The following is a 13,564-nucleotide window of genomic DNA, read 5'->3' as shown; positions in this document are numbered from 1 at the left end:
CAAATCTAGTTTTATAATTGGTCGGGATTTTCAAATCCAGTGTTATAACTGATCAGGATTTTCAAATCCAGTTTCTATAACTAGTCGGGATTTTCAAATCCAGTTTTATAACTGGTCGGGATTTTCAAATCCAGTTTTTATAACTGGTCGGGATTTTCAAATGCAGTTTCTATAACTGGTCAGGATTTTCAAATCAAGTTTATATAACTGGTCGGGATTTTCAAATCCAGTTTTTATAACCGGTCGGGATTTTCAAATTCAGTGTTATAACTGGTTGGGATTTTCAAATCCAGTTTCTATAACTGGTCGGGATTTTGAAATCCAGTTTCTATAACTGGTCGGGATTTTTAAATCCAGTTTTATAACTGGTCGGGATTTTCAAATCCAGTTTTAAAACTGTTCGGGATTTTCAAATCCATTTTCTATAACTGGTCGGGATTTTCAAATCTAGTTTTATAATTGGTCGGGATTTTCAAATCCAGTGTTATAACGGATCAGGATTTTCAAATCCAGTTTCTATAATTGGTCGGGATTTTCAAATCCAGTTTTATAACTGGTCGGGATTTTCATATCCAGTTTTTATAACCTGTCGGGATTTTGAAATCCAGTTTCTATAACTGGTCGGGATTTTCAAATCCAGTTTCTATAACTGGTCGGGATTTTGAAATCCAGTTTCTATAACTGGTCGGGATTTTCAAATCCAGTGTTATAACTGATAAGGATTTTCAAATCCAGTTTCTATAACTGGTCAGGATTTTCAAATCAAGTTTATATAACTGGTCGGGATTTTCAAATCCAGTTTTTATAACCGGTCGGGATTTTCAAATTCAGTGCTATAACTGGTTGGGATTTTCAAATCCAGTTTCTATAACTGGTCGGGATTTTGAAATCCAGTTTCTATAACTGGTCGGGATTTTTAAATCCAGTTTTATAACTGGTCGGGATTTTCAAATCCAGTTTTAAAACTGGTCGGGATTTTCAAATCCATTTTCTATAACTGGTCGGGATTTTCAAATCTAGTTTTATAATTGGTCGGGATTTTCAAATCCAGTGTTATAACGGATCAGGATTTTCAAATCCAGTTTCTATAATTGGTCGGGATTTTCAAATCCAGTTTTATAACTGGTCGGGATTTTCATATCCAGTTTTTATAACCGGTCGGGATTTTGAAATCCAGTTTCTATAACTGGTCGGGATTTTCAAATCCAGTTTCTATAACTGGTCGGGATTTTGAAATCTAGTTTCTATAACTGGTCGGGATTTTCAAATCCAGTGTTATAACTGATAAGGATTTTCAAATCCAGTTTCTATAACTGGTCGGAATTTTCAAATCCAGTTTTATAACTGGTCGGGATTTTCAAATCCAGTTTTTATAACTGGTCGGGATTTTCAAATCCAGTTTCTATAACTGGTCAGGATTTTCAAATCAAGTTTCTATAACTGGTCGGGATTTTCAAATCCAATTTTTATAACTGGTCGGGATTTTCAAACTCAGTGTTATAACTGGTCGGGATTTTCAAATCTAGTTTCTATAACTGGTCGGGATTTTGAAATCTAGTTTCTATAACTGGTCGGGATTTTCAATTCCAGATTTTAAATCTGGTCGGGATTTTCAAATCCAGTTTCTATAACTGGTAGGGTTTTTCAAATCCAGTTTCTATAACTGGCCGGGATTTTGAAATCCAGTTTCTATAACTGGTCGAGATTTTCAAATCCAGTTGTTTTAACCGGTCGGGATTTTCAAATTCAGTGTTATAACTGGTCGGGATTTTGAAATCCAGTTTCTATAACTGGTCGGGATTTTCAAATCCAGTTTTATAACTGGTCAGGCTTTTCAAATCCAGTTTTTATAACTGGTCGGGATTTTCAAATCCAGTTTCTATAACTGGTCAGGATTTTCAAATCAAGTTTTTATAATTAATCGGGATTTTCAAATCCAGTTTTTATAACCGGTCGGGATTTTTAAATTCAGTGTTATAACTAGTCGGGATTTTCAAATCCAGTTTCTATAACTGGTCGGGATTTTGAAATCCAGTTTCTATAACTAGTCGGGATTTTTAAATCCAGTTTTATAACTGGTCGGGATTTTCAAATCCAGTTTTATAACTGGTCGGGATTTTCAAATCCATTTTCTATAACTGGTCGGGATTTTCAAATCTAGTTTTATAATTGGTCGGGATTTTCAAATCCAGTGTTATAACTGTTCAGGATTTTCAAATCCAGTTTCTATAACTGGTCGGGATTTCAAATCAAGTTTTATAACTGGTCGGGATTTTCAAATCCAGTTTTTATAACCGGTCGGGATTTTCAAATTCAGTGTTATAACTGGTCGGGATTTTCAAATCCAGTTTCTATAATTGGTCGGTATTTTGAAATCCAATTTCTATAACTGGTCGGGATTTTCAAATTCAGTGTTATAACTGATCAGGATTTTCAAATCCAGTTTCTATAACTGGTCAGGATTTTCAAATCAAGTTTCTATAACTGGTCGGGATTTTCAAATCCAGTTTTTATAACCGGTCGAGATTTTCAAACTCAGTGTTATAACTGGTCGGGATTTTCAAATCTAGTTTCTATAACTGGTCGGGATTTTGAAATCGAGTTTCTATAACTGGTCGGGATTTTCAATTCCTGATTTTATAACTGGTCGGGATTTTCAAATCCAGTTTCTATAATTGGTAGGGATTTTCAAATCCAGTTTCTATAACTCGTCGGGATTTTCAAATCCAGTTTCTATAACTCGTCGAGATTTTCAAATACAGTTTTTATAACTGGTCGGGATTTGCAACTCCAGTTTTTATAACTGGTCGGGATTTTCAAATCCAGTATCTATAACTGGTCGGAATTTTCAAATCTAGTGTCATAACTGGTCGGAATTTTTAAATCCAGTTTCTATAACTGGTCGGGATTTCCAAATTCAGTTTTATAACTGGTCAGGATTTTCAAATCCAGTTTCTATAACTGGTCAGGATTTTCAAATACAGTTTCTATAACTGGTCAGGTTTTTCAAATCCATTTTCTATAACTGGTCGGGATTTTCAAATCTAGTTTTATAATTGGTTCGGATTTTCAAATCCAGTGTTATAACTGATCAGGATTTTCAAATCCAGTTTCTATAACTGGTCGGGATTTCAAATCCAGTTTTATAACTGGTCGAGATTTTCAAATCCAGTTTCTATAACTGGTCGGGATTTTTAAATCCAGTTTTATAACTGGTCGGGATTTTCAAATCCAGTTTTATAACTGGTCGGGATTTTCAAATCCAGTTTCTATAACTGGTCGGGATTTTCAAATCCAGTTTTATAATTAATCGGGATTTTCAAATCTAGTGTTATAACTGATCAGGATTTTCAAATCTAGTTTCTATAACTGGTCGGGATTTTCAAATCCAGTTTTATAACTGGTCGGGATTTTCAAATCTAGTTTTTGTAACTGGTCGGGATTTTCAAAATTCAGTTTTTACAACTGGCCGGGATTTTCAAATCCAGTTTCTATAACTGGTCGGGATTTTCAAATCCAGTTTTATAACTGGTCGGGATTTTCAAATCCAATTTCTATAACTGGTCGGGATTTTTAAATCTAGTTTTATAACTGGTTGGGATTTTCAAATCCAGATTTATAATTGGTCGGGATTTTCAAATCCAGTTTCTATAACAGGTCAGGATTTTCAAATCTAGTTTTATAATTGGTCGGGATTTTCAAATCCAGTGTTATAACTGATCAGGATTTTCAAATCCAGTTTCTATAACTAGTCGGGATTTTCAAATCCAGTTTTATAACTGGTCAGGATTTTCAAATCCAGTTTTTATAACTGGTCGGGATTTTCAAATCCAGTTTCTATAACTGGTCAGGATTTTCAAATCAAGTTTATAAAACTGGTCGGGATTTTCAAATCCAGTTTTTATAACCGGTCGGGATTTTCAAATTCAGTGTTATAACTGGTTGGGATTTTCAAATCCAGTTTCTATAACTGGTCGGGATTTTGAAATCCAGTTTCTATAACTGGTCGGGATTTTTAAATCCAGTTTTATAACTGGTTGGGATTTTCAAATCCAGTTTTAAAACTGGTCGGGATTTTCAAATCCATTTTCTATAACTGGTCGGGATTTTCAAATCTAGTTTTATAATTGGTCGGGATTTTCAAATCCAGTGTTATAACTGATCAGGATTTTCAAATCCAATTTCTATAACTGGTCGGGATTTTCAAATCCAGTTTTATAACTGGTCGGGATTTTCATATCCAGTTTTTATAACCGGTCGGGATTTTGAAATCCAGTTTCTATAACTGGTCGGGATTTTCAAATCCAGTTTCTATAACTGGTCGGGATTTTGAAATCCAGTTTCTATAACTGGTCGGGATTTTCAAATCCAGTGTTATAACTGATCAGGATTTTCAAATCCAGTTTCTATAACTGGTCGGAATTTTCAAATCCAGTTTTATAACTGGTCGGGATTTTCAAATCCAGTTTTTATAACTGGTCGGGATTTTCAAATCCAGTTTCTATAACTGGTCAGGATTTTCAAATCAAGTTTCTATAACTGGTCGGGATTTTCAAATCCAGTTTTTATAACTGGTCGGGATTTTCAAACTCAGTGTTATAACTGGTCGGGATTTTCAAATCTAGTTTCTATAACTGGTCGGGATTTTGAAATCTAGTTTTTATAACTGGTCGGGATTTTCAATTCCAGATTTTAAATTTGGTCGGGATTTTCAAATCCAGTTTCTATAACTGGTAGGGATTTTCAAATCCAGTTTCTATAACTGGTCGGGATTTTGAAATCCAGTTTCTATAACTGGTCGGGATTTTCAAATACAGTTTCTATAACTGGTCGAGATTTTCAAATCCAGTTTCTATAACTGGTCGGGATTTGCAACTCCAGTTTTTATAACTGGTCGGGATTTTCAAATCCAGTATCTATAACTGGTCGGAATTTTCAAATCTAGTGTCATAACTGGTCAGAATTTTTAAATCCAGTTTTATAACTGGTCGAGATTTTCAAATCCAGTTTTATAACTGGTCAGGATTTTCAAATCCACTTTCTATAACTGGTCGGGATTTTCAAATCCAGTTTCTATAACTGGTCGGGATTTTGAAATCCAGTTTTTATAACTGGTCGGGATTTTCAAATACAGTTTCTATAACTGGTCGGGATTTTCAAATCTAGTTTTATAACTGGTCAGGATTTTCAAATCCAATTTCTATAACTAGTCGGGATTTTTAAATCTAGTTTTATAACTGGTTGGGATTTTCAAATCCAGATTTATAACTGGTCGGGATTTTCAAATCCAGTTTCTATAACAGGTCAGGATTTTCAAATCTAGTTTTATAATTGGTCGAGATTTTCAAATCCAGTGTTATAACTGATCAGGTTTTTCAAATCCAGTTTCTATAACTAGTCGGGATTTTTAAATCCAGTTTTATAACTGGTCGGGATTTTCAAATCCAGTTTTTATAACTGGTCGGGATTTTCAAATCCAGTTTCTATAACTGGTCGGGATTTTCAAATCTAGTTTTATAATTGGTCAGGATTTTCAAATCTAGTTTCTATAACTGGTCGAAATTTTCAAATCCAGTGTCATAACTAGTCGGGATTTTCAAACTCAGTGTTATAACTGGTCGGGATTTTCAAATCTAGTTTCTATAACTGGTCGGGATTTTGAAATCTAGTTTCTATAACTGGTCGGGATTTTCAATTCCAGATTTTAAATCTGGTCGGGATTTTCAAATCCAGTTTCTATAACTGGTAGGGATTTTCAAATCCAGTTTCTATAACTGGTCAGGATTTTCAAATCAAGTTTCTATAACTGGTCGGGATTTTCAAATCCAGTTTTTATAACTGGTCGGGATTTTCAAACTCAGTGTTATAACTGGTCGGGATTTTCAAATCTAGTTTCTATAACTGGTCATGATTTTGAAATCTAGTTTCTATAACTGGTCGGGATTTTCAATTCCAGATTTTAAATCTGGTCGGGATTTTCAAATCCAGTTTCTATAACTGGTAGAGATTTTCAAATCCAGTTTCTATAACTGGTCGGGATTTTGAAATCTAGTTTCTATAACTGGTCGGGATTTTCAAATACAGTTTCTATAACTGGTCGAGATTTTCAAATCCAGTTTCTATAACTCGTCGGGATTTGCAACTCCAGTTTCTATAACTGGTCGGGATTTTCAAATCCAGTTTTATAACTGGTCAGGATTTTCAAATCCACTTTCTATAACTGGTCGGGATTTTCAAATCCAGTTTCTATAACTGGTCGAGATTTTGAAATCCAGTTTTTATAACTGGTCGGGATTTTCAAATACAGTTTCTATAACTGGTCGGGATTTTCAAATCTAGTTTTATAACTGGTCAGGATTTTCAAATCCAATTTCTATAACTAGTCAGGATTTTTAAATCTAATTTTATAACTGGTCAGGATTTTCTAATCCAGTTTCTATAACTAGTCGGGATTTTCAAATCCAGTTTTATAACTGGTCGGGATTTTCATATCCAGTTTTTATAACCGGTCGGGATTTTGAAATCTAGTTTCTATAACTAGTCGGGATTTTCAAATCCAGTTTCTATAACTGGTCGGGATTTTGAAATCCAGTTTCTATAACTGGTCGGGATTTTCAAATCCAGTGTTATAACTGACCAGGATTTTCAAATCCAGTTTCTATAACTGGTCGGAATTTTCAAATCCAGTTTTATAACTGGTCGGGATTTTCAAATCCAGTTTTTATAACTGGTCGAGATTTTCAAATCCAGTTTCTATAACTGGTCAGGATTTTCAAATCAAGTTTCTATAACTGGTCGGGATTTTCAAATCCAGTTTTTATAACTGGTCGGGATTTTCAAACTCAGTGTTATAACTGGTCGGGATTTTCAAATCTAGTTTCTATAACTGGTCGGGATTTTGAAATCTAGTTTCTATAACTGGTCGGGATTTTCAATTCCAAATTTTAAATCTGGTCGGGATTTTCAAATCCAGTTTCTATAACTGGTAGGGATTTTCAAATCCAGTTTCTATAACTGGTCGGGATTTTGAAATCCAGTTTCTATAACTGGTCGGGATTTTCAAATACAGTTTCTATAACTGGTCGAGATTTTCAAATCCAGTTTCTATAACTGGTCGGGATTTGCAACTCCATTTTTTATAACTGGTCGGGATTTTCAAATCCAGTATCTATAACTGGTCGGAATTTTCAAATCTAGTGTCATAACTGGTCAGAATTTTTAAATCCAGTTTCTATAACTGGTCGGGATTTTCAAATCCAGTTTTATAACTGGTCAGGATTTTCAAATCAACTTTCTATAACTGGTCGGGATTTTCAAATCCAGTTTCTATAACTGGTCGGGATTTTGAAATCCAGTTTTTATAACTGGTCGGGATTTTCAGATACAGTTTCTATAACTGGTCGGGATTTTCAAATCTAGTTTTATAACTGGTCAGGATTTTCAAATCTAATTTCTATAACTGGTCGGGATTTTTAAATCTAGTTTTATAACTGGTTGGGATTTTCAAATCCAGATTTATAACTGGTCGGGATTTTCAAATCCAGTTTCTATAACAGGTCAGGATTTTCAAATCTAGTTTTATAATTGGTCGGGATTTTCAAATCCAGTGTTATAACTAATCAGGATTTTCAAATCCAGTTTCTATAACTGGTCGTGATTTTGAAATCCAGTTTTATAACTGGTCGGGATTTTCAAATCCAGTTTTTATAACTGGTCGGGATTTTCAAATCCAGTTTCTATAACTGGTCAGGATTTTCAAATCAAATTTCTATAACTGGTCGGGATTTTCAAATCCAGTTGTTTTAACCGGTCGGGATTTTCAAATTCTGTGTTATAACTGGTCAGGATTTTGAAATCCAGTTTCTATAACTGGTCGGGATTTTCAAATCCAGTTTTATAACTAGTCAAGCTTTTCAAATCCAGTTTTTATAACTGGTCGGGATTTTCAAATCCAGTTTCTATAACTGGTCAGGATTTTCAAATCAAGTTTTTATAATTAATCGGGATTTTCAAATCCAGTTTTTATAACCGGTCGGGATTTTCAAATTCAGTGTTATAACTGGTCGGGATTTTCAAATCCAGTTTCTATAACTGGTCGGGATTTTGAAATCCAGTTTCTATAACTGGTCGGGATTTTTAAATCCAGTTTTATAACTGGTCAGGATTTTCAAATCCAGTTTTATAACTGGTCGGTATTTTCAAATCCAATTTCTATAACTAGTCGGGATTTTTAAATCTAGTTTTATAACTGGTTGGGATTTTCAAATCCAGATTTATAACTGGTCGGGATTTTCAAATCCAGTTTCTATAACAGGTCAGGATTTTCAAATCTACTTTTATAATTGGTCGAGATTTTCAAATCCAGTGTTATAACTGATCAGGTTTTTCAAATCCAGTTTCTATAACTAGTCGGGATTTTTAAATCCAGTTTTATAACTGGTCGGGATTTTCAAATCCAGTTTTTATAACTGGTCGGGATTTTCAAATCCAGTTTCTATAACTGGTCGGGATTTTCAAATCTAGTTTTATAATTGGTCAGGATTTTCAAATCTAGTTTCTATAACTGGTCGAAATTTTCAAATCCAGTGTCATAACTAGTCGGGATTTTCAAACTCAGTGTTATAACTGGTCGGGATTTTCAAATCTAGTTTCTATAACTGGTCGAGATTTTGAAATCTAGTTTCTATAACTGGTCGGGATTTTCAATTCCAGATTTTAAATCTGGTCGGGATTTTCAAATCCAGTTTCTATAACTGGTAGGGATTTTCAAATACAGTTTCTATAACTGGTCAGGATTTTCAAATCAAGTTTCTATAACTGGTCGGGATTTTCAAATCCAGTTTTTATAACTGGTCGGGATTTTCAAACTCAGTGTTATAACTGGTCGGGATTTTCAAATCTAGTTTCTATAACTGGTCGGGATTTTGAAATCTAGTTTCTATAACTGGTCGGGATTTTCAATTCCAGATTTTAAATCTGGTCGGGATTTTCAAATCCAGTTTCTATAACTGGTAGGGATTTTCAAATCCAGTTTCTATAACTGGTCGGGATTTTGAAATCCAGTTTCTATAACTGGTCGGGATTTTCAAATACAGTTTCTATAACTGGTCGAGATTTTCAAATCCAGTTTCTATAACTGGTCGGGATTTGCAACTCCAGTTTTTATAACTGGTCGGGATTTTCAAATTCAGTATCTATAACTGGTCGGAATTTTCAAATCTAGTGTCATAACTGGTCAGAATTTTTAAATCCAGTTTCTATAACTGGTCGGGATTTTCAAATCCAGTTTTATAACTGGTCAGGATTTTCAAATCCACTTTCTATAACTGGTCGGGATTTTCAAATCCAGTTTCTATAACTGGTCGGGATTTTGAAATCCAGTTTTTATAACTGGTCGGGATTTTCAAATACAGTTTCTATAACTGGTCGGGATTTTCAATTCTAGTTTTATAACTGGTCAGGATTTTCAAATCCAATTTCTATAACTAGTCGGGATTTTTAAATCTAGTTTTATAACTGGTTGGGATTTTCAAATCCAGATTTATAACTGGTCGGGATTTTCAAATCCAGTTTCTATAACAGGTCAGGATTTTCAAATCTAGTTTTATAATTGGTCGAGATTTTCAAATCCAGTGTTATAACTGATCAGGTTTTTCAAATCCAGTTTCTATAACTAGTCGGGATTTTCAAATCCAGTTTTATAACTGGTCGGGATTTTCAAATCCAGTTTTTATAACTAGTCGGGATTTTCAAATCCAGTTTCTATAACTGGTCGGGATTTTCAAATCTAGTTTTATAACTGGTCAGGATTTTCAAATCCAATTTCTATAACCGGTCGGGATTTTCAAATCTAGTTTTATAACTAGTTGGGATTTTCAAATCCAGTTTCTATAACTGGTCGGGATTTTCAAATCCAGTTTTATAACAGGTCGGGATTTTCATATCCAGTTTTTATAACCGGTCGGGATTTTGAAATCTAGTTTCTATAACTGGTCGGGATTTTCAAATCCAGTTTCTATAACTGGTCGGGATTTTGAAATCCAGTTTCTATAACTGGTCGGGATTTTCAAATCCAGTGTTATAACTGACCAGGATTTTCAAATCCAGTTTCTATAACTGGTCGGAATTTTCAAATCCAGTTTTATAACTGGTCGGGATTTTCAAATCCAGTTTTTATAACTGGTCGAGATTTTCAAATCCAGTTTCTATAACTGGTCAGGATTTTCAAATCAAGTTTCTATAACTGGTCGGGATTTTCAAATCCAGTTTTTATAACTGGTCGGGATTTTCAAACTCAGTGTTATAACTGGTCGGGATTTTCAAATCTAGTTTCTATAACTGGTCGGGATTTTGAAATCTAGTTTCTATAACTGGTCGGGATTTTCAATTTCAAATTTTAAATCTGGTCGGGATTTTCAAATCCAGTTTCTATAACTGGTAGGGATTTTCAAATCCAGTTTCTATAACTGGTCCGGATTTTGAAATCCAGTTTCTATAACTGGTCGGGATTTTCAAATACAGTTTCTATAACTGGTCGAGATTTTCAAATCCAGTTTCTATAACTGGTCGGGATTTGCAACTCCAGTTTTTATAACTGGTCGGGATTTTCAAATCCAGTATCTATAACTGGTCGGAATTTTCAAATCTAGTGTCATAACTGGTCAGAATTTTTAAATCCAGTTTCTATAACTGGTCGGGATTTCCAAATCCAGTTTTATAACTGGTCAGGATTTTCAAATCCACTTTCTATAACTGGTCGGGATTTTCAAATCCAGTTTCTATAACTGGTCGGGATTTTGAAATCCAGTTTTTATAACTGGTCGGGATTTTCAGATACAGTTTCTATAACTGGTCGGGATTTTCAAATCTAGTTTTATAAATGGTCAGGACTTTCAAATCTAATTTCTATAACTGGTCGGGATTTTTAAATCTAGTTTTATAACTGGTTGGGATTTTCAAATCCAGATTTATAACTGGTCGGGATTTTCAAATCCAGTTTCTATAACAGGTCAGGATTTTCAAATCTAGTTTTATAATTGGTCGGGATTTTCAAATCCAGTATTATAACTAATCAGGATTTTCAAATCCAGTTTCTATAACTGGTCGTGATTTTGAAATCCAGTTTTATAACTGGTCGGGATTTTCAAATCCAGTTTTTATAATTGGTCGGGATTTTCAAATCCAGTTTCTATAACTGGTCAGGATTTTCAAATCAAGTTTCTCTAACTGGTCGGGATTTTCAAATCCAGTTGTTTTAACCGGTCGGGATTTTCAAATTCTGTGTTATAACTGGTCAGGATTTTGAAATCCAGTTTCTATAACTGGTCGGGATTTTCAAATCCAGTTTTATAACTAGTCAAGCTTTTCAAATCCAGTTTTTATAACTGGTCGGGATTTTCAAATCCAGTTTCTATAACTGGTCAGGATTTTCAAATCAAGTTTTTATAATTAATCGGGATTTTCAAATCCAGTTTTTATAACCGGTCGGGATTTTCAAATTCAGTGTTATAACTGGTCGGGATTTTCAAATCCAGTTTCTATAACTGGTCGGGATTTTGAAATCCAGTTGCTATAACTGGTCAGGATTTTTAAATCCAGTTTTATAACTGGTCGGGATTTTCAAATACAGTTTTATAACTGGTCGGTATTTTCAAATCCAATTTCTATAACTAGTCGGGATTTTTAAATCTAGTTTTATAACTGGTTGGGATTTTCAAATCCAGATTTATAACTGGTCGGGATTTTCAAATCCAGTTTCTATAACAGGTCAGGATTTTCAAATCTAGTTTTATAATTGGTCGAGATTTTCAAATCCATTGTTATAACTGATCAGGTTTTTCAAATCCAGTTTCTATAACTAGTCGGGATTTTTAAATTCAGTTTTATAACTGGTCGGGATTTTCAAATCCAGTTTTTATAACTGGTCGGGATTTTCAAATCCAGTTTCTATAACTGGTCGGGATTTTCAAATCTAGTTTTATAATTGGTCAGGATTTTCAAATCTAGTTTATATAACTGGTCGAAATTTTCAAATCCAGTGTCATAACTAGTCGGGATTTTCAAACTCAGTGTTATAACTGGTCGGGATTTTCAAATCTAGTTTCTATAACTGGTCGGGATTTTGAAATCTAGTTTCTATAACTGGTCGGGATTTTCAATTCCAGATTTTAAATCTGGTCGGGATTTTCAAATCCAGTTTCTATAACTGGTAGGGATTTTCAAATACAGTTTCTATAACTGGTCAGGATTTTCAAATCAAGTTTCTATAACTGGTCGGGATTTTCAAATCCAGTTTTTATAACTGGTCGGGATTTTCAAACTCAGTGTTATAACTGGTCGGGATTTTCAAATCTAGTTTCTATAACTGGTCGGGATTTTGAAATCTAGTTTCTATAACTGGTCGGGATTTTCAATTCCAGATTTTAAATCTGGTCGGGATTTTCAAATCCAGTTTCTATAACTGGTAGGGATTTTCAAATCCAGTTTCTATAACTGGTCGGGATTTTGAAATCCAGTTTCTATAACTGGTCGGGATTTTCAAATACAGTTTCTATAACTGGTCGAGATTTTCAAATCCAGTTTCTATAACTGGTCGGGATTTGCAACTCCAGTTTTTATAACTGGTCGGGATTTTCAAATTCAGTATCTATAACTGGTTGGAATTTTCAAATCTAGTGTCATAACTGGTCAGAATTTTTAAATCCAGTTTCTATAACTGGTCGGGATTTTCAAATCCAGTTTTATAACTGGTCAGGATTTTCAAATCCACTTTCTATAACTGGTCGGGATTTTCAAATCCAGTTTCTATAAATGGTCGGGATTTTGAAATCCAGTTTTTATAACTGGTCGGGATTTTCAAATACAGTTTCTATAACTGGTCGGGATTTTCAATTCTAGTTTTATAACTGGTCAGGATTTTCAAATCCAATTTCTATAACTAGTCGGGATTTTTAAATCTAGTTTTATAACTGGTTGGGATTTTCAAATCCAGATTTATAACTGGTCGGGATTTTCAAATCCAGTTTCTATAACAGGTCAGGATTTTCAAATCTAGTTTTATAATTGGTCGAGATTTTCAAATCCAGTGTTATAACTGATCAGGTTTTTCAAATCCAGTTTCTATAACTAGTCGGGATTTTCAAATCCAGTTTTATAACTGGTCGGGATTTTCAAATCCAGTTTTTATAACTGGTCGGGATTTTCAAATCCAGTTTCTATAACTGGTCGGGATTTTCAAATCTAGTTTTATAACTGGTCAGGATTTTCAAATCCAATTTCTATAACCGGTCGGGATTTTCAAATCTAGTTTTATAACTGGTTGGGATTTTCAAATCCAGTTTCTATAACTGGTCGGGATTTTCAAATCCAGTTTTATAACTGGTCGGGATTTTCATATCCAGTTTTTATAACCGTTCGGGATTTTGAAATCTAGTTTCTATAACTGGTCGGGATTTTCAAATCCAGTTTCTATAACTGGTCGGGATTTTGAAATCCAGTTTCTATAACTGGTCGGGATTTTCAAATCCAGTTTCTATAACTGGTCGGGAATTTTCAAATCCAGTTT

This window comes from Nuphar pumila, chromosome 10 (genome assembly GCF_984573655.1).
Source record: "Nuphar pumila chromosome 10, dmNupPumi1.hap1.1, whole genome shotgun sequence".
NCBI lineage: Eukaryota > Viridiplantae > Streptophyta > Magnoliopsida > Nymphaeales > Nymphaeaceae > Nuphar > Nuphar pumila.
Note: the sequence above shows the minus strand (reverse complement) of the source record.